This window comes from Hylobates moloch, unplaced genomic scaffold (genome assembly GCF_009828535.3).
Source record: "Hylobates moloch isolate HMO894 unplaced genomic scaffold, HMol_V3 SCAFFOLD_6, whole genome shotgun sequence".
Lineage (NCBI taxonomy): Eukaryota > Metazoa > Chordata > Mammalia > Primates > Hylobatidae > Hylobates > Hylobates moloch.
In genome coordinates this window covers 26,480,183-26,502,606 of record NW_026652281.1, presented here as the reverse complement: position 1 = coordinate 26,502,606, position 22,424 = coordinate 26,480,183, and the positions used below count along the sequence as shown (strand labels likewise).

Genomic DNA, 22,424 nt, shown 5'->3' with positions numbered 1-22,424 from the left:
AGAGTTCTGCAAAAGAAACAATTTTTATTGAATTAGCAATTTATTTCCTATTAACAATCACATGAAGTAAAATCTCTTTTTTGATCCAGTCAATATTGGTTTGCATTCTTTGTATCTTATCTCTTAAACTTTGAACCACAAGGGTTAGACAAACTCTTATTTTGTTACCCGTAAGGCAGATTCATTGCATTTAAAGTTACAAATATCATTATTACATACTTTAATTATAAAAGCAACATAATCACATGAATAGAAATATAAACCAAAAAAATCCACAATTCTTTATTTAAATGCAATCATTATTTCTTTTCATACAAATTTTTTCACATACTTATAATAATGATGTCCACATGATTTAGTATCTTACTTTGTAATCGACTAACATTTTATTATAAGGCGTTTCCATGTTGTGACATAGTCTCCTCAACCCTCCTTTTTTATAACCATCATTTCAATGGCTACATATGATTCCATTCAAGCATAACTCTATAATTAATTTAAATATTCCCCTATTTAGGAACATTTGGAATACACTTGATATTTGATAAGATAAAGAAGACTGCTAGGGGCATCTTTGTATTTATAGCTTTTTACATATTTTGTTTCACCCAATAGTGAGATTGTTTACATATTTCTAGACAACGTATTAATCTACCTAGATCTATATTTAATAGAGTAGATCTCTCTGTATCTATTATTGCTTTCTTACAACTGTTAAATTCTGAAACCCTAACATCAGGCAAGGGTAAAACCAATAAGTATATTATAAAGAGACAATCTTCTACAATGCTAAATATATTAACTAATTTATTCAAAATATGCTTTTGAGCAGTACTACGGATACTATTCCTGATGTACTAAGAAGGCAACAGTGACCAAGTACCTTTGTATACTGGGCTGCTCTAGCAAAATACCATAGACTCGATGGTCCAAGATTAGAGTGCCAGCATGTTTAGGTTCTGGTGAGGGCCCTCTTCTGGATTGCAGACTGTTTTCTTACTGTGTCCTCACAGAGTGGAAGGAGCAAACAAGCTTTTTAAAGCCTGTTTCATAATACAAGGGCAATAGTTACATTCATGAGAGCTCTGCCCTCATGATCTAATCACCTCCCCAAAGGCCCCAAACCTATTAACACTGTGGGGCTTAAGGTTTCAATATATAAATTTGTAGATCAAGGGGGAGGTGGGACACACAAACATTCAGACCATAGCACCAAGGGAGCCACCATCTCTGTCTTGATGGGGTTTTCCTTATTACAGGTGGTGTAGACTAGCCTACAGAGTGATCAGTATTTTGAGGGAGTAGAGGTCCTATGGAAACACATAGAAGGAACTGAATCCCCTCCTTATAGAGCCTTGAATGGCTTCCTAGAGGAAGTAGCATTGAAATAAAGCATAATAAATGAAGAATTAGTCAGCAAAACTGTAAGATGGGATACAGAAAGGGGGATGAGTGCGTTTCAGGAAATCTAGTGGCACGTGAAAGCAAAAGGGCATACATGTATTAGAGGAACTCAAAGAAGGTAGTATGCCAGGAGAAGAGACTGTGGATAGGACCATTGAATGTTTGTTTTGTATTTTACCTAACATTCATCAGCAATCACATTTAATGCATAATCTTAGATTAATTGATTGAGTTTATCATCAAAACTACCTTTCCAACAGAAGTCATCCCATTCCAATACAAGGCAATATATTAGAGGTCAGTTAAACTGCATCCTCGCCAGCATCAGATGGTATCACTTAGGTTACTTTAATAGCAGGATAATAAAAAAGATGTATCGCTCATGTTTATAACAAGCATTTTAAGGTCTATGGAGTGACTTAAGGGAAATCCCCAGGGAAGGTCTGTTCAATGAGATCTTCCATAATTGTTTTTCTGAATACTGAGATTCCTATTCTTTCTCCTTTGGCTTAAGGTATTGAAGACCCTTGTAAATTTACAAATTTATTAGTTGGAATAATTACATATTCAATTCCTTTTGGCCACGAACACTTTGTAATAAGTTTTTTTCATATTGATTAGCAAAGATCTGTGTCTTTAAAGAATAGATCCCAGTGGAGTTAAATTTTGATCGTAAATTTTGAGATGGAAATGATCCCAAATAAGAATTTCTCCTTGGAAAGTGAAAACTTAGGTATTGGTATTGGACTTACAGTAGACTTGGAAAGCAAGATAGAGAATAGAAAGGGGCTATTACCCTCAAAATATTATAAACTGTCTCTAAATCATACCCTATTCACAATTTTTCCTAGTCCCAGCGCTGTCCAAAGTAGTAATTCCAGAGGAAAATGAAAAATACCTTTGAAAGATAACTTTTTTTGAACATCAAATGTGATGACTTTTAGCTGCATGGCCAATTTCTCAATGTAATATAGACCAACAGAATCATGGTTTCCTTTCTACTCTGGTTATTAGGCCACACATTAGTAAGTATGGCCCCTATCTGAGAAACTCATAAAAAAACTGCACCAAGTAGGGAGGATGGTGATTAACGCAGTTGTTGGCAGCAAAATTAGGGGGAGTAATTTAATTTTGATTTGTTCTAGCAATCATTATAACTAGTATTTCTAGTCTTATATGGCATTTGCAATTCACTGTTTAAATATTGTGGCAGTTATTTGGCTCTTTAAAAATATTCTGATTCTCCTCCTTCTGAGCATGTGGTTATTGTGATTCCCTAACTTCCATTAAGTTGTAACTTGCTTTGGCTAATGGGAAGAAAAGGAAAGTGATGTGTATCTCTTCCATGTGGAAACATTAGCCAGTGGAAGATGAAATCCAGTGGACCCGCTTTGAACCATATCCATTCAATAGCCAGTGGAGAATGTGGAAATGTGAAGAGCTGACCATGAAGCTCCATATCTGTCTTTGGATGTTAGATGAGGCAGACATAATTTTGTATCTAATTTAAGCTACTATTGTTTGTTTTTCACAGCAGGTAAGATTGTAACCTAACTAATACTATGAGAAAATTGAGATGTGAGAGAGAAAGATATCAAAGAGTTGGACAGAATTAGAATGATCAAAGCTTTGGGGGTAAAATATTCTTAAAGATAGAGCAAACAAATTCGAAATGCATTGTTAACAAAGTTGCATTCACCTTGTATTTGTTTAATATTAGGAGAAGCAAGTGTCATGCTTTTCCAAAATAATACACATTAGTCAATTTACTGTAATTCTGCAACACATACCTTCAGTATTAGACACCAAAAAATGCCTTTGGATGCCAATGAGTTTCAGCAGCAAACTTCACTTTATGAGCTCACTCATAGGAAACCACTTGTTCTGTCATCCCTCAGAATAGTTTAATTAGAGAATAAGAAAATACAAGAAACAGTTCCAAATCTTACGCCTCTCTCCATTCACCCTTTCCCCATTTTTGTGCCATGGGTTAATTGCCACAATCCTAAGAATATACATTTTTTTCATCTAGCAGCACATGAATGAATGTTCTCTGCTCCCAGAAGACTTGGCAGCCAAAGAATTACCATTCCCCAGGCTTGGTGACTCTCTGTAGGCTACTGACTATAAGAAATGGGATTTGCCTCAGGGCTGATAAATTATAAACCTGGCTCTGGATGTATCAGGTTAGTTTGTGTAATACATACGAACTATTAGGTTTCATATAATAGAAAACATTACAAGTAGTGACATAAGTCATAATGATACTTCTTATTCCATTTTTTAAAAAGTCTAGAAGTAGAAGGTGCCAAGATTAGTTGACTTCAGTGGCAAAATGACATCATCAAAGTCCTAGATATGTTCTATTCTTCTGTTCTGCTATTCTCAGCATGTTAGCCTCCATTCCTCTTGGATATAAGATGGGTCAACCCACTCCACATTTACGTCCTTCTTCACTTCTATTAGAAAGCAGGAAGCCAGAAGGGAGAACAAGAGGAAGTTTTCTCCCTGCTGTCCAAATCAAGAAGGAAAATCCTTGCTAGAAGCCCATTAAGACTTTGCTACCCAAATTGTGGTCCTCAGATCACAGCATCACCCATCACTAGTGAACTTATTAAAATGCAATGTCCCTGGCCCTGCCTGATTCAGATTCAGCACTTTGACACTATCTCTGGGTGATACCTTTACACAGCAGAGTTTGAAAAGCACTGCTCTAACAGATGTTTTCCTATGTCTTTTTAGCCAGAACTTGGTGACAAGGCTATCCCCAGATGGAAGGGAAGATGGGAAAATAATCTTTTCTCAGCCTCTTTACTGGAAAGAGAAAAGGGCAAGTGAGGTAGGAAATAGATGTTGGGTAGACAATTCCCAGAGTCTGCCATGGTATTTTTCTAGGGACAGGGTGGTACAGAATGCCATGCTCCCTACAGTTCACTGTGACTCTCTGAGTTCGTATAGCCTGTGAAAGCTGTCCAGAGAATGCAGCACTGGCCTCACCGGTAGTATTTTTAACAGCAGGTTGAGACTTTAACCATGTGATTTTGGAAAGGTTTCTTGTTTTTATAATCTTGAGGCTTAAGAGAACCATCTGACTCAGGGGAATTCAAAGGAAAAATATTAAAGCTGGTATAATTGAAGGGAAGGTGAAGACTGTAAAATAACAGGTTACATTTGAGTTTTGGTTTGCATGAAACATAAAATCTATTCTCATGTACACGTTTTTCTCTGCTATACATTAGTTTTCTGGCCTTATTGAAAAAATATACTAAGAGGATTGTTTATGAATATGAAATAACTGGCTTACAGAATTCTAGTTTAGTTTATTAAATGAGAATTGTGCTGTTTCTAAATTAAGCCATTAATAAACTTAGTCTTCTTGTTTCATAAAGTAAAACTGTAATAAGCTTTCCAATAATACAAAGTAATAAAACATGAGAGTAAAATGGCAGATAGAAAAAAATAATAAAGGAAAAATGTGGGACACGTCTTAATCTTGGGGCAAGAACCTTGTAAACTCTAATTTAAGCCAATCTCAGTTTGACTTCCTGGTGATTACATCATGATTTACATGTGGCCGCATAAATACATCTGAACACTCATTTAGAAGCCACCTAAATGAGTGATTTTTCCTGCTGGTTATTAAAAGGCATGTTGAGAATTAATCTTGGGCCACATTTCTACTTTCTCCTAACCAAATCCTCATTTTGTTTCATTCATGGAAAATATATATTCCCAATGAACCTGTATCATTGTTGCATTAGCAGTTTGATATGATAGAATAAATTGGATCTAATCCCAGAGAAACAGACATGTTTGCCGGGAAAAAGCAGACGAGGCTTCAATATAGAAATGGTTTTTTGACTTCGGAAATACTGCACATACTCAATAGTGTGTCCTTAAATTGACAGCAAAGATGTATCGGTGGTCATATGCAGGAGAGCAAAGAACTGGGGACATGTCACTCCTTACATCACTTGGCATGTTTTAGATGCATATAGTTCTCATCAAATTGGCTGGGAGGCTCCCACAGAGATCTGCTGGCAAACTGGCGCCCACTAAAACAACTGTGGCTTTCCATAAAAATCCATGCCATGGGCGCCAAAGCAGACTTGTAAAAATTGTCCACTTTCAGGCAACCTGGACAAAAACCTTAGGAGGGCTAGAGTCATTATCAAAAGGGCTCTATAAGAGCCAAGAGAAATGTATTCCTGGGTTATTCAAATGCAGGTTCTCGTAAATGGCACAGCCACGGTGAGCCAAATTTGCATTTCATACCAGGAGCTTGGATTAAGCCCAGCCTAATCTGGCCAGTTAAAACAATGAGACCCTTTTGGCTCTTTTACCTGAGATGCTAAAGGAAAATTTCAGACATGTGATGATTCTGGAACTTAAATTTAAAGACTTGGGTATTAATTGGCAATTTTAGAGAAATCCTATTTTTAGCTTTTCAGATAGATTGCATCCGTTGAACTAAAAGAGAGATAATATTGTCAACAAAGCAATAAAAACAAGTTTAATTATGAAACTCAAAAATTTAAGCGTTTTTTTCCTTTTTGATATCTGAATTTCATATTGTCAACAAACGTGAGTTACATCCAGTCAGTTTAGTGGTAAATCAGAATGTCACCACTTGACCTTGGCAAAGTTACCTGGTAATGAGGATGAAAGGTACATGGAACAATTTGTGTCTATCTGAGTCACTGAGTTTTCCTTCAACAGCACAAATGTGTCATCTGTTTTGTCATGGCTTGTCTTGAGCAATAGAAGTGGTGGCCACAAAGAGGAATGGGAAGGGCACTGATTTCAGGCCAGGAGACAATATTCACACATAGATGTACATCTGTAAATGCATAGACTTTCTGGGAGGATACACAAGAAATTGGTAATGGAAGCTGCTGCTACAGTAGGGTCCAGGAGTGGGAACCTGGTGAGTCAGGGGTGGAAATAGAATTTATTTTTTTTTATTTTTCAGTTTTGTACTGTGTGTGTATATATATATATGTGTGTGTGTGTGTGTGTGTGTGTGCGTGCGTGCACACATACTGCCCGTCCAAGAAAATAAACAATAATAACAAAAGACAGAGTGAGAAAGGCCTTATTTTCATTGGCTCTACTTTAAACTGGGTGGATAATTTTTTCCCCTCTGGACTTCAGATGCCTCTTTTCCAAAATAAGATGGAATAGAGTTTCATCTGCAAAAATAGCTAATATTTCCCAAAGCATTGACTTTACAATAGTATAAATAAAATTTTCCATTCTGAGTCTAATGTTGGAGAGATAACGTATTGTTAATAATAACAAAGTGAAGCATAAGCACTATCTTACTAGCCAAAAAGTTGAAAATTCATGGTTGCTTATTGAAGAGCTGCTCTGAGAAGGAGCTTTAGAGGAGAACAAAGGGAAAGGAGAGGTGACTTGTGGTGAAAGCTGGGGAAGCACAGGAGAGCTGGGTGATTCCAGGTCCAGAGGATATAACAAATACGGCGTATGCAAGAGAGAATCTGGTAAAGACCAGGTTCACCTGGCTGGGATCGTTACTTTTGTAAGAGCCTTTGCCAGTCTTTTGCTTTATCTAGGAGCCAGCTGACTTCATCTTATTTTCCTATAACTTGGCTCTGACCTCACACCTCAGAGTCTGTCCTTGCCCACATATCAGACAACCCCTAGCTTCATTCTCTCCCACTCTAATTCCATTACAAATTTCACAGGGAACACTTAGTCTCAGTTCTCTGTCTTTGCATTTTCTCTAGCTAATTTTTGCATTGCAGAAGTGATTTAGCCCTTAGTCACATACAACTGAATGTCTGCAGCTCAGCTGCTTGGGGCAGGTGATATGGAAAAAAGCGTGGGCCGTGAAGTGAGTCAGGCCAGGCCAGCGTGCACATTTCCAAGGTGTCCTCACATATTGGCTGTAGAAATATGAACAAGCTATAGAGACTCTCTGTGCCTGCTGCTTCGTTTGCAATGGAACCCCTTGGTTATGCACCATTAATCTGGAAAAAAGCCTGTTGACTCAGCCTGTTGTAGAAAGAAAACATTGCCACTCAGAGTCTATTTTACACCCGGAGAGTTCAGCACACAAGCCTCAACCTTAGCATTTACTGATGTTTTGGACCAGATAATTTTTTTTGTGTGTGGAGGACTTAATTGTGCTTTTTAGGATGTTTGGCAGCATCTTGTTCTCTATCCACTAGCAGCACTCTCCTTCACCCTATATGTGACAACCAAAAATGTCTGTAGACATTGCAAAACGTTCCTGGGGTGGAAGAATTATCACGATTTAAGAATCACTGATCCAGAGGATGTTTTCCTATTAAGTTTTATTTTGGTTCCTGTGAAGTCAGCCTAGGGTGAGTGTCTGTACAATATTTTCTTTTTCTAGCATCCTCATCCCTTACCGTGGGCCCTCAATTCAGCCTCATTAGGTAGTTAACAAGGACTAGAGTGGCATGGTACAGTCTTTACCTGAGTCGGCTTAGGGCTTTCAGGGTTCAAGGAAAGCCTCTAAAAGGTAAATAGACTTAGTCTTGCTGATATTGATCATCTCTTGGTAAAACCTTCATGTATTATTACTCTAACCAAGTTTCTATTTTAGCAAAGATCTGCAGGAAATTAGGAAAGGAAGAGAGACAGAAAACTCCACCTGTCATAGCAAAGGACGATCCCAATAGCAAATTGCCTGGCATGAGACTTGGCATGCAGCAAGAATAATCTCCACGTCTCAGAATACAGTGCTCCCTACTAACCGGCTGTCATCTCTCTCTCCACTCACTCACAGTGGTGACAAACAGCTTCCACACCAAGCACTGTGGCTGTGACTTAGGTCTTGAACTCTTTGCTTCTTGGATGGATTATATTCATACTAATCAAGTCTTGAAGTCAGCCTAAAAACTTGGTACATTTCTTTGCCTGTAAAATCAATGAGGTGTTTAAAGGAGAAGAGAATTTCTAGTGGGTGGGAGGGCAACAGTTAAATGTATCAAAGTCATGGTGGGTGATGGAAACCAGGAAAAGGTCTTGGCTGAGCTGATTGGGAGCGCACCAATGATGTTCTCAGAAGATGCTTCGGTGAGAGAAGCAATAGAAACCAAATGATGGGGTACAGAGGTGATTAAATTGTGTGTGTGTGTGTGTGTGTGTGTGTGTGTGTGTGTAAAACAGAGCCAGGGGCTTGGATCACTCCTGCTCAAGAAGTAGGTAGGAACACACAGCAAATGCAGATTATTTTCTTTTAAGATAGAGGACAGCTGAGTCTGTTTAAAAGTCGAGGGGAAGAAGCCAACAGAATAGAAGAAACTAAAAGTGCTAGAGAGGAGAGGCTAACTGGGGGGGCAAATTACCAGAGAGAAATATATTCCTTTCTCTGAGACTGGTGGAAAGAAGGACAATTAGAAGGAATTTCCTTATAACTTACTATCTCTAATTAAGGAGTTGAAAAGCACTTCATAAAACACACATGAAAACATCAAATATTAGACTATTATCAGCCATGAGCACTCTAATTTAAACCGGCTTTAGAAACCTTTGAGTAATAAACTACTGATTAAATACTTGCTGTTCACATGCCATAAGGTCTTGGACTTCTGCCAAATCTCTAAAAAGATGCAAAATTGTTTCAAAATGTTAACATTAAAAGGTAAAAATCTTTAAATGTGAATCTGGTCTTAACATCTTGTAACTTTGGTTATCTTCAACCCACTTGTCACTATTCTGTCTTTTAACAAAATAAGGTATGTGCCCAGCAGAGTAGGCAAATATTCACTGAGAACCTACTATGTAAAGCTGCTCTGGGTCCTGATTTAGGGGTGTTGGGAAAGTTCAGAAAAGAAGTGGAAGACCAGGATACAGAACTGAGCCAGGGCAGCCTGGAGAGCCAGGATTGTGATGAGTTGCCCAGACTCACAGCAAACATTTAAAACCTAGACTCTCAAGTCCCTGAAACAAGAGGCTTTACAACACAGTATGTACAAAATATTGTATTATCTGTGAAACGCTAGATATAACACTAAAGAAACATTCCCTGTCCATAGGAAGGAAGATCAAAAGACAGAAATCTTTCTATCTGTCCTGGCAATGTTTTTATTATGGCAAAGATAAAGCAGAGGCGTCTTCTGACAATGTTTTTTTTCTTGGTGTCAGAATTTAAATCTGTGCTACATAAACAAATAACTTAATATTCTCTACTTAAATGCTTCACCAATTTAAAAAGTCAGACCAAAAATATCTTTTTGCCTGAGGATTGTTGGCTGGACTAGATGCAATTTTGAAGTCCACTTCAGCTCCAAGAGTTCTATTTCTATGATAAAACCACTCAAATACATAGAAAATATCATAAATTTATTGCCCCTTTTCAAACAAGTCCATTTTTCTCTTGAACACACTTAAGGGAAAATTTGCCGCTCTCTTTTGTTTAGGCAATCTGTGAAGGATTACCATGGTTTCTGTGGCCTCCTGGCCACTTTTTCTGTACATCAGCTTGGCCATGAGATCATCTGAGGCCAACACTGTCAGCTCTCTGGATGTATGACCCTCAGCATGCATTCCCCATGGAAGCAGTGAAAATTGGTTTCAAGGGTGACATAATCTTAGATATTGCATTTGTTTGTGGCGGGCCAAAGAACCACAGTACATAAACAGATATAAGGTATATCTGTGATATTAAAATTTCATGGTGGGTGAGGGAAGATTAGGAAAATAAACCTTAAAACTCTTTGTGACAGAGGGCACTAACACAGAAAAGTTGAGAAATACTATCTTAGGGCAAGGATTCCTTGAAGATTTAAGATCTGATGGACAGGACTCCAGTGTATCGAATACAATACATTTTTTTAAGTTTTAAAATATTTAAAGTGCACCCTCTCCTCCTTTCCTTCTAATCTACCACAGGACACTTTTTGCACTATTTTAAATTTAGACATTTTACAGTTCAATCTAGTACAGTATATAAAACTCAATGTATACAAAGGCTGTTCTTGTGACAAAAGGCGTATTTGAAAAATGACTCTCTCTTTTGAGGTCAAACTCATAATACAAACATTGCCAGGATAGATAGAAGGATTTCTGTCTTTTGACTTCCCTTCCTATGGACAGGGAATGTTTCTTCAGTGTTATATATAATGTTTCTTCAGTGTTTCTTCAATCCTCCTGTTTCAGAGACATGAGGATCTAGGTTTTAAATGTTACTGAGTCTGGGCAACTCATAGAAAATATTATTTATTGGATATGGGAATATGGCAGCAAGATCTAGCAGAAGGCAGCGAAGGGAAGCCATTTGGGCACCAGAAAGACACACACGTCTATCCCAGACTTGCTTTGGAATAGCCTTGCCAATGGGGCAAGTTGCTTAATGCTCTTGAGCCTCAGTTTTCTAATCTGTCAAACAAGGATACTAATGCCTACCTTGTAGGATGGTTAAAAGATTTGAGATAACGGATGTCAGGTGGCTGGAACTTGCTGTTTCTGAGTTAGGCGATAAGAATGAAGTAAACAATAATTAGGTAGACAAGAACACGGCACTCAGTGCACCTATTTTGCCAGACTTCACAAACATCCTGTTTGGATCCCTGCTGCTGCCATTGCAATTTTTTTTTCTCACAAAATGTAGTCTCTGTCAAGTTTAAATAAACTCCAAAGGATTATTGGTAGCTTGCAAAGTAAGATTTGGGCTTTGCATCAGTGAAGAGTCTGGAGGATGGGCAGAGATACCAGCAAGGAGAAGCATTTCTCCTGCTCCATGAAAACGTGATTCATTCCTTTAATGAAAAAGTCAGGGGCTTGTGCAGGCACAACAGCTGTGGTTTTATGAAGGGAAAATAATCCAGATTCCTTGTGGTGGGGCTGCTGCCACAAAGGGTCAGATCTGGATTATTGCTGGAGGCTGGCATCATCCCACAGTGACACAAGCATGATTGGATATCACATAACTTGAAATAACTGGCAATTGTTTTAGGTGAGAAAAGCTCAAGCAAGAGCAAACCAGACCAGCTCAAGTAAAGGCTTCAGTGTCTTTGATCTGAGGCTGACTTGAATGCCTGGAGCCAGAACAGAAGAATGAACACGGTTATCTTTGAAGCTCACACTGGTTGCTGGTTGCCCACTCAACAGATGTGAGCAGTTTAGTTGTCACCATAAATCAAGGGCTCCCCCACAATGTTATAAATAGGGATGGGTAAATATTTTGGATTCATCAACCTCCAAGTATTCTTCAGATGTTTTGGGTTCAACTAAACAGAATACATCGTGCAAAACACATACCCTCCTTAATTTTTTAGGACCGTATGTGACTTATGGAAAATAGAATCCATATGTTTCTGCTTCATTTACACTTAAGTCATCAAAAGGTTGTGTGTTGTGAGAGCTTTTTGATGTCCAAGATGCCTCTGCGCATGCTTAAAAAAAAAAAATACGAGCAGCTTAAAAGTTTTGGTCGCTCGAAAAGAGCAGAGAGACACAGAGACAGGGAGAAGGAGAGAGAGACAGAGCACCTAGGAACGCCTGTTTTGCCAAGATGAAATACATTTGAACACCAGGAAGTTCAATTCTGACTGAAACTACAAAGCTATGAATTAAAAATGAGTCCAGAATTTGGGAAGAAACAAAGGCTCCACTCCAGCCAGTTTTAGAAGCAGCTTCGATGCATACAGAAAAGCAGCTGGCAACTCAGCCACAGCACCAGGGAAGAGAGGGCCGTGAGTGCACCATCAGCTACAGCTAACAAAGCCTGCAAGCTCTGTTATTCTTGGGCCTCCTAAGAGTTGCTCCAGCCAGGATAGAGACTCTGCCCAGCTTGAGCTCAGAAATATCCACTCTCGTGATGTTTTCCTGAGGTTGTCCTGCCATAGGCCAACACTTCCTGTCTCTTCTGCCATCTGGCCCAAATAGCCACTGGACTGAATACTAGGTGTGCATTTGGGATGATGTTTATTTATTGGGCACTTTCTTTAGGGAAAGACCACACTTAGTTCACAATAGGGCCAATAAAACATGCAGTTTGTGTAAAGTGAAAAGTGTGTCAACTAGGGGCCTACAGGTAAAAGGCAACATGTAAAACAGGGTTTTCTTGCCCCCATCTCAACATTTACTCACTGATATTATATCAGCTCTATGTCATTGTATGCATGTATTATTATTTGTGTATGTATCTTATGATTTCAGAAGCATCTAAATTAGAAATATTTTATATCATAAATTAGATATCTAGAATAGTTAGAGCATTATTGCAAGTTAGGGTATGAAACATTACTGTCCCTCGGGATCTCTAAGACTGTGTGGCCTAAAGAGTCACTTCAGCAGAATTAAGAGTCCTGTGAATTACCTCCATATCCCAATTACATTATCTGGGGACAAGGGACAGGGTTGGGGAATATTAGCGGTCAAGTTTTTTTTTTTTTTTTTTTTTTTTTTGCTAACCAGTAAGGAACATTCGGTAAAAAGATTCCTTAATCTCACCACTTGTAGGTAACCACTGTTAACACTGGAGTGTATATTCTTTGAGTTAATTGTGTGTTTGTGTGCACATGAGCACACACAAAAATTTGATGAGATTATGCTATTTATTCTGTTTTGTAGCTTCTCTTTTTCATTTAGCAATATATTGTAAACTTTTTCCCAGGTCAATAAATTGTTGCCTCATAAGCTTTAATGCTTGCAGAATATTTCATTGTGGAGTTGTACTACAATTATCTTAATATCTCAGAGTATTTTAAAATATGAATCTTGAAAACACTACTTCAGATATATTTTTAAATACTAGCCTTAGTTTTTAAAATGTTTTCTATGTCTTAGGACGTGTTAGAAAAATAGACTAAGCATAGCTTCTACATCTTGTCGTTGCTTGCATTTCAGACCAAAGCATAGAACAAACTTTGAGAGTCATGGAGACGATCCTTCTTTCCTGTTTTAGAGGAGACCAAGCTCTTCTTCTTCTTCTTTTTTTTTTCTTTTTCTTTTTCTTTTCCTTTTTTTTTTTTTTTTTTTTTGAGATGGAGTTTCGCTCTTGTTGCTCAGGTTGGAGTGCAATGGCATGATCTTGGCTCACTGCAACCTACACCTCTCGAGATCAAGTGATTCTCCTGCCTCAGCCTCCCAAGTAGCTCGGATTACAGGTGTGTGCCACCATGCCTGGCTAATTTTTGTATTATTAGTACAGACTGGGTTTCACCATGTTGACCAGGCTGGTCTTGAACTCCTGACCTCAGGTGATCCACCTGCCTCAGCCTCCCAAAGTGCTGGGATTACAGGTGTGAGCCACTGCGCCTGGCCCAAGCTCTTCTATGTAGACGGTATTAGTATTAGTCAGGGTTCTCTAGAGGGACAGAACTAATAGAATAGATGTGTATATGATGGGAAGTTTATTAAGATGTATTGACTCACATGATCACAGGGTAAAGTTCCACAATAGGCCATCTGCAACCTGAGGAGTAGGGAAGCCCAAAACCTCAAAAGTAGGGAAGCCGACAGTGCAGCCTTCAGTCTGTGGCTAAAGGCCCGAGAGCCCCTGGCAAACCACTGGTGTAAGTCCGAGAATCCAAAAGCTGAAGACCGGGAGTCCAATGTTCCAAGGCAGGAAGCATCCAGCATGGGAGAAAGCTGAAGACCAGAAGACTCAGCAAGTCAAGTCCTTCCACATTTTCCTGCTTTATTCTGGCCGCACTGGCAGCTGATTAGATGGTGCCCACCCAGATTGAGGGTGGGTCTGCCTCGCTCAGTCCACTGACTGGAATGTTAATCTCCTTTGCAACACCCTCACAGACACACCCAGGAACAACACTTTGCATCCTTCAATCCAATCAAGTTGACACTCAATATTAACCGTCACAGTATTTTTTAAAGTCCCTAGAAAAGATCAATAAGATAATCAGTAAATATTGTTTTCTTTTCTTCTTTAAAATAAAATGTTGTGTTTCTACATCAAGAAGAGCCCGTGACTTAAATTTATCTGTCCCTGTTGGTTGCTCAGTCCATCGGTAAAGTTCCTGGAGTCAATTTAAAAGAAAGCTGAAACCAATACCTACTTTGTTATCTGTTTCCCATTAATTACTGGAGAACTGAGTCCCGTCCCTTTTGTTGACAGGTTGCCAGGATACATCCAGGCAACAAAGGCTGCGGTTCCTGTTACACAGCAGCCTCAAAAACTCACACCAACTCCTGCAAGGAATGTGAATCTTGGAGCTCCCAGCTATTCTGTTCCTGTTTCCGTCAGCTCCTTCCCTGAAAACTCAGAGGTGCTCAGGCTAAAAGGCAAAATAAAAAGGTAAAGAACAAATGTCACAAGGTGAGGCTCTCGCATGGTGTGTGCATTCTCTGTTGTCTGGTAGGTCTTAAATCTCAAACCTTTCAACTAATAACAACTGCTTCTCTTAGATATTCTTGGTCTCTTCCATTGGCTTCTCACCAGTATTCAGTAACTATTTCCTTGCTATTGAAAATAAATCCAAATGATAATAATAATAATTAGTTCTTAAGTGAAAAATCTCAAGTACTACTAAACAAAACACTGAATGTCATTTTACTTCTTTGGATGCTGGCAATGATGAGTGAACTATGGATTAAATGTTCTAATACCTAAAAGATAATACAATTGTATTTAAAAGAATGATTTTTAAAATAACTTTTTTCAAAGAAAAGTAGATGAAGTCGGGTTTTAACATTAATTCAGAACTATATGTTTATTAGCCAGATTATCCATGAAAGAAAAGGGGTGTTAAGGCTATACTTACTCAATTGTCTTGGCTGGGTTTTTTTAATTATTTGAGATAAAATCGACATGGAGTAAACTGTAACCAATCTTGAGTTCCTAAATTCAAGTTTCTAAAATCAATGAGTTTAACAGGTATATGCAACCACGTCATGATCACCTCAGTCGGGGCATGGGACATTTCTTTCACCCTGGAATGTTTCCTCACATCCTTTCCAGCCAATCTTCCCTCCACAGGGGGCCACTGTTTTGATTTCTATCCTCAAAGAACAGTTGGCCGTTCATGAACTTTATAAGAATAGAATGATACCATATATATTATATTGTTGGACTAACGTCTCTGGCTCAGCAGAATGTTTTTTCAAGCATTTCAATGTGGCTTTTTAAGTCAGTAGTACGATTCTTTTTAAAGGTAAGTATAATTGCATTATATGCTTATTTTACATTTGTTTATTACATTGATTGGTATTTTGTTTGTTTCTGGTTTGGGCCTCTTATAACTAAAGCAGCTATAAAGATTCTTGCACAAAGTATTTTTCTCCTAATTTTATTTTTTATTTCTAACTTTTTTTCCAGCTTTACTGAGGTACGACTGACAAATAAAGATCACAAATATTTGGGGTTTATCATGAAATGTGTTGATATATGTAGACATTGTGAAATGATTACCAGAATCAAGCTAATTGAAGTATTCATCATATCACATAGTTACATTTTTTTGGCTGTGCTGCGAATGCTTGAGATCTACTATCTTAACACATTTCAATTATTATTAATTATAATAATTCTTAATTATAGTCACAATGCTGTACATTAGGTTTCTAGCATTTACTCATCTTGTAGCTGAAGGTTTGTACCCTTTGCCTACCTTCTCTTCACCTCATCCTCCACTCATGGTAACCATTATTGCACTCAACAGGTAGGTATATGAAGATGCTCACCATTACTGATCATTAGGGAAATGCAAATAAAAATCACAAGGAGGTATTACCATACATTTGTGAGAATGGCTGTTAAAAAGACAAAAGATAACAAGTGTTGGTGAGAATGTGGAGAAAAGGGAACCCTTATATGCTGTTTGTGGGATTGTAATTTAATACAGCCATTATGGATTATGGAAAACAATATGGAAGTAACTCAAAAAGTTAAAAGGAGAACTACCATCTGATCTAGCAATCCCACTGCTGGGTATATATCCAAAGAAAATGAAATTAGTATATTAAAGAGATATCTACACTCCCTTGTTCATTGCAGCATTATTAACAATGGTCAATATATGGTAACAAATTATCTATTAACAGATAAATGGATAAAGAAAATGTGGTATAAACATACAATAGAATATTATTGAACCTTAAAAAAGAAGAAAATCCTGCTATTTTCAACAACATGGATGAATCCTGAGGACATTATACTAAGTGAAATAAACCAGATAAGGAAAGACAAACACTACGTGATCTCACTTATATGTGGGAAAAAAAAGGAAGCCTGCACAAGTCTTATTAGATATATGTTTTTATTTATTCTGGATTCGGACCCAGGAGTGAAAGTAATGATTGATAGGGTAGATATTCATAATAAATATGGAATAATATGTCACAGTGGTCATAATTTGCATATTCCTGATGACTAATGGAGTACTTTTCATGAACTTCTTGGAGATTTGTATCTTTTAAAAAATTATCTATTCATACCTTTTACCCATTTAACATTTTTTTCTTTTTAATATCTTTTTCATTGATGTATATCTCACATACAATAAAATGCACCCATTTTAAGTACAAAATTTGATGAGTTTTGACAAATGATTATATTCATGAAACCAACAAAGATATAAATATGAGAAAACGTCCATTAACCTTTGCAGTCAATTTTCCATTCATGCACCTACCCACCAAACAATAACTGATACACTTTCTGTCACTACAGATTAGCTTTGCTTATTCTACTGTTTCATATAAATGGAATAATTAAGTACCTATACTTTTTTTGCATTTGACTTTTTTGGCAGCACATTATTCAAAGGGATCCATGTAGTGTATATTAGTAGTTTGTTCATTTGTATTGTGAAACAATATTCTATTGTATGAATATGCTATAATTTTGTATTCATTTATCTATTGATGTATATTTATGTTATTTCCAGTTTTTCACTACTATGAGTAAAGCTACTGTAAACATTTGTAAATGACTTTTTGTGGACATATACTTTCATTTTTGTTAGGTAATTATTTTTAATGTCAATACCGTTGGGCATTTTAGAATTTAACTTTATAAATTTAAATTTTTAGATAATCCAATTTTTAAATATATGTCTTGCAGACATTTCTTCCCAATCTATGTCTTGCCTTTTAATTTTCTTAATTTTTTTAATGTGCAGAAGTTTATAATTAGAGAAAGTATAATTTATTATATTTTTCTTTTATACTTAGTTCTTTTGTGTTTTGTCTAACAAATCTTTGCAAATATTAGGATCATAGGTATTCTCTTCTTAAAGTTTTATCATTTTTGCTTTTATATTTAGTTCCATGATCCATCTTGAGTTAATTTTTGTGTGTAGTGAAAGCAGGGAGTTGATATTTTCTCCCTATGTGCATCCAGTTGTTCCACTCTCATTTGTTAAAAAGATTTTCCTCTCTCCATCAAATTGTCTTGGCATCTTCATCAAAAATGAATTGATCATGTATGTAAATTGACCATATGGTTCTGGACTGTCTATGCTGTTACATGGATCTGTTTGTCTATCCTTATTGGCATGTTAATTTTAATAAGCCAACTTATATTATTTGAATACTTGAAGCAAGTATTCAAAATAAATATGGAAGCTGAGTTCTTCCATGACTGCTTACTAGTGAACCATACGCAAGAATTAGAATCAGGTTGGGCAGTCCTCCTTGCATGTTGCCCAAATGTTTCCCCAGGCAGCAACCTTATTTTAAGTGATTCTGTAATAAGCAAAAGCCAAAAATATAGTTATAAACTTATTGAGGAATCATAATCCCAGTGAAAAAAATAAGTGTTTTTCAAGCCCATTAATATAGAATGTGACTTGAACTTAATTTTTATTTATCAATTTATTCAGTAATTTATTGAGCATCTACTGTATTCCAGACACTGTTCTAGACAGGAAAAAGCAGGAGGAGAATATTTATTTGTTCACAATTTCTGCAAGAAAACATTATTTATAACATCAACTGTGTTTCCTATTTAACAGTATATTTCTCACAATTACAGAGAAAAATCTATACCTGGTAAAATACGCATCAGAATAAATGTCATCACATACTCTTACGAAGTGACAGAAAATTATAAACATTCAAATGTTAACTAAGAAAAAATATTTTCCAGCCTTTCCAAATCTTGATATCACTTCCATAAAATTCCTATTTCTTTTGAGCCTAAAATGTAAACTATTATTTCTCTTAGTTGCATTTTCCAAATTATTTTATTCATTCATTCATTTATTTCTTTGAGAAAGGGTCTTGCTCTGTCACCCAGACTGGAGTGCAGCAGCGCTATCACAGCTCACTGCACCCTCGACCTCCTGGGCTCAAGTGATCCTCCTTCCCAAGTCCCCCAAGTAGCTGGGACTACAAGCGTGCACCACCACGCCTGGCTAATATTTTTTATATTTTATAGTGATGAGATCTTACTATATTGCCCAAGGTGATCTTGAACTCCTGAGCTCAAGCAATCCTCCCACTCTGGCTCCCAAAATGCTGAGATTACATGTGTGAGCCGTAGCGCCCAGCTCCAGCTTATTTTATAATTTAAATCTTATCTATTACTTCTAAGAGAATTTTTAGTTTTACCAACTAGACATTCATATGACTGTTTCTTCTCTGGGTCTACATAATTTGAATAAATATGTAATATTATTTTAACTCATTTTCCCAGACTATCTGGTGAATGACACATTTTCAGGATTATATGCAATTCTAGAAGTAAGTGGTAAATGGTGAAGAATATGAACAATTCCAGAACATCCTTCATGTGGGATCAGTGATGATTTCTGTGGAGTCTTACAAACACGGAGAAGCAATTTCTAAATATGATTGCACACAAATATGGCAATAGGAATACACTATTTTGGGCAGCAGAGAGGGAGAATATAAAGATGGCAAGTTGTTAATCGGTTAAAAAGGGTGGCAAACTGCAAATAGAAAGTCCCCCAAGGTGCAATGCAGCCAAGCGTTTGTTTGAGAGGAGACTCTAACAGGAGCCTTATGGAGTTCTGTGCAGACAGTACTTAGTAGGATTCTGGTTGCATCAAGTGCTGTAAGTTCACATTGATTAATAACCTGATGTCTTAATGTTAAAATGAAATCTAATTTAAATGGTCTAATGGAAGAGTTAGAAAGTTTTCTTGTCTTTGCCCAAATGGTAAATAGGTAAGGGCTCGTAAGCCATACACTCTACCATTTTAGGGCAAAAGCAGTCAATGACAAACACACATGAATAAACATGGCTGTGTTTCAATAAAACTTTATTTACAAAAGAGCTGAACGATGACCAGATTTATCCTGTAGGCCATAGTTTGTCAGCCCTTCTAATGTTCAAGGAGTTCTGATGAGGTATCTTCCAAAAATCACACACTGATATTGAAAGGCCTGTGGCCTTGAAAATGTTCTTCTTGAGTGCCTGGTACTTGGAGGTTCTCTTTAGAAGGGAGATGACTAGATAATTATACGCAGAAGAATGAAACGAAATCCTTATATCTCGCCATAGAAAAAAATCAAATCAGGAAGGACTACAGCAAATCTAAGACATAAAACTATAAAACTTCTAGAAGAAAACACTGGCAAAACACTCTAATACGTTGGTCTGGTCAAAGACTTCTTGAGTAAGATCTCAAAAGCACAGGCAACCAAAACAAAAATGGACAAATGGGATCACAGCCAGCTAAGAAGCTTCTACTGAGCAAAGGAAACAATCAACAAAGTGAAAAGACAACCCACAAATTGGAGAAAATATTTGCAAACTACCCATCTGACAAGGGATTATGAGATAATATAAGGAGCCCAAACAACTCAATAGTGAAAAACCAAATTATACATTTTTAAAATGGGCAAAAAGCCAGGCTTGGTGCCATGCACCTATAATCCCGGCTACTCAGGAGGCTGAGGTGGGAGGATCACTTGAGGCCCTAAGTTAAATACCAGCCTGGGCAACATATCAAGACTTCATCTCAAAAAAATTTTTTTAACTAGAGAAAAATTAAAAATGGGCAAAAGGTCTATATACATATTTCAAAAGAAGTCACGCAAACAGTCAAAAAATGTTCAACATCACTAATCGTCAAGGAAATGCAAATCAAAACTAAAACAAGATATCTCATCTCAGGTAAAATGGATTTTATCAGAAAGACAGGCAATATTGATTGCTGGCGAGTATGTGGAGAAAGGGCAACCCTTGTACACTCTTGTTAGGAATGTAAGTTAGTACAGCCACTATGAACAGTACGGAAGTTCTTCACAAAACTAAAAGTAGAACTACAATATGATCCAGCAAACTAGTTGCTGGGTATATAGACAAAAAAAGTCGAAATCACTATGTCAAAGGGATATCTGCACTCCCATGTTTATTGCAGCAATATCCACAAGAGCCAAGGTGTGGAGTCAAGATAAGTGTCCATCAGTGGATCAATGGATAAAGAAAATGTGGCACATATACACAAAGGAATATTATTCAGCCATAAAAAGAGTAAAATCCTGTCATTTACAACATCATGGATGGAACTAGAGGACATTAAGTTAAGTGAAATAAGCTAAGCACAGGAAGACAGTAGAACATGTTCTCACTCAAATGTGGGAGCTAAAAAAAAAAAATGTGATCTCATTGAGGTAGAGTAGAATGATGGTTGCCAGAGCTGGGAAGGGTAATGGGAAATGGATAAATAGGGGTTGGTTAATGAGCACAAAAATACAGTTAGAAGGAATAAGATGTAATGTTCAGGAGCATAATAGGGCAACTATAGTTAAAAATAAGCTATTGTAAATATTTCAAAATAATGAAAAGAGTAGAATTGTGATGTTCCCAACACAAAATAACGATAAATGCTTGAGGAGGTAGATATCCCAATTATCCTGATTTGATTATTACATGTTGTATGCTTATATCAAAATATCATACCTATCCCGTAAATATGTACAACTGTTATGTATTCATAATAATTAAAAATTTAAAAAAGAAGAGATCTGACTTCCAAGGGAAATTAAATTTTGAAAGTCATTAGCACTCAGAACATATGTGGTCAAGAAAAACAATGTATGAATAAACTTAGCTCAGGGAAGCCAAACTCTGTGATTCTCCTTCAGCTTTCTACCTAGTTAGGCAGTGCCCCCAGCACAAGTGATTAGCTGCTCATATGGCTAACTTTGGTGTGCCTGTCTAGGTCAATTCTCTAGGGAGCAGCAGCCCATCTGTTCTGGTTGCTCACTACTTGATAATCTTTACCATGAGGTATAGTGCTTTGTCTAGTTCATGGTCCTTGGAGAGATTCTCATTTATCTTGGATTCAGTATAGTTATGCTTTTAAAGCTATAATATTTTTATAATGCTAATTCCTTGAGATAGTATTATAAAAATGAACAAGAGTTAAATGATCACATATGCATAAGACTTGAGAAAATATTACAAAGCTGTCTGATAACGCTTCTTTTCCAAAAGCCCCTTTATGTTTTTTATTCCTCATATAAATAATGAACTTCAGTTTTGTTTAAAAATTTAATATAAAATCAAGCTAATCTCACTCAGCTCAGTCAGCATTAAATTTATTTTGTTATGACCTACAACGTGCCTGGCACTGGGCTAGGTGCTGGGGATATAACTATGTAGAGTGCTAGTATGTCTCTATTGTCTTGAAGTTCACATGCAATTTAAGGAGATAAATATTACACATTCAAACAAACAGAACAAAAACATAGGTGCTGAGTGCTGTAAAGGTGATAAACAGTGGCATCACTGAACGTAACTATGATGGATGGTGATGGTGACATCAGTTCCATGAATGAACATGAAAGGGCATGTGTATGGGTACAGGTGGGTGTGTAAGTATGTGTGTTTGGGACAGAGGGAGGGAAATTACTTGAAAAAGAGTAGTCAAGTGTTCAAGGCCTGCGTGGCCAACATGGTGAAACCCCGTCTCTACTAAAAATACAAAAATTAGCCAGGCGTGGTGGCAGGAGCCTGTAATCCCAGCTACTTGGGAGACTGCGGCAGGAGAATCGCTTGAACCTGGAGCCAGAGGTTGCAGGGAGCCAGATTATGCCACTGCACTTCAGCCTGGGCGACAGAGTGAGACTCTGCCTCAAAAAAAAAAAAA

General features: G+C 37.2%; 1 protein-coding gene across 3 annotated transcripts in view; it reads left to right on the top strand.

The window, feature by feature from the left end:
- ZNF474 (zinc finger protein 474) overlaps positions 1-22,424 on the top strand; it is a 118,280-nt gene that overhangs the window by 80,000 nt on the left and 15,856 nt on the right. The window contains exons 1-2 of one of the 3 annotated variants that reach the window (XM_058440577.1): positions 3,517-3,590; positions 14,477-14,656. The gene's annotated coding sequence lies outside the window, so the exon portion shown is untranslated. Of the gene's footprint in view, positions 1-3,516; positions 3,591-13,358; positions 13,509-14,476; positions 14,657-22,424 lie in introns of those variants that run through there. The other 2 variants (XM_058440576.1, XM_058440578.1) reach the window with 2 other exon arrangements.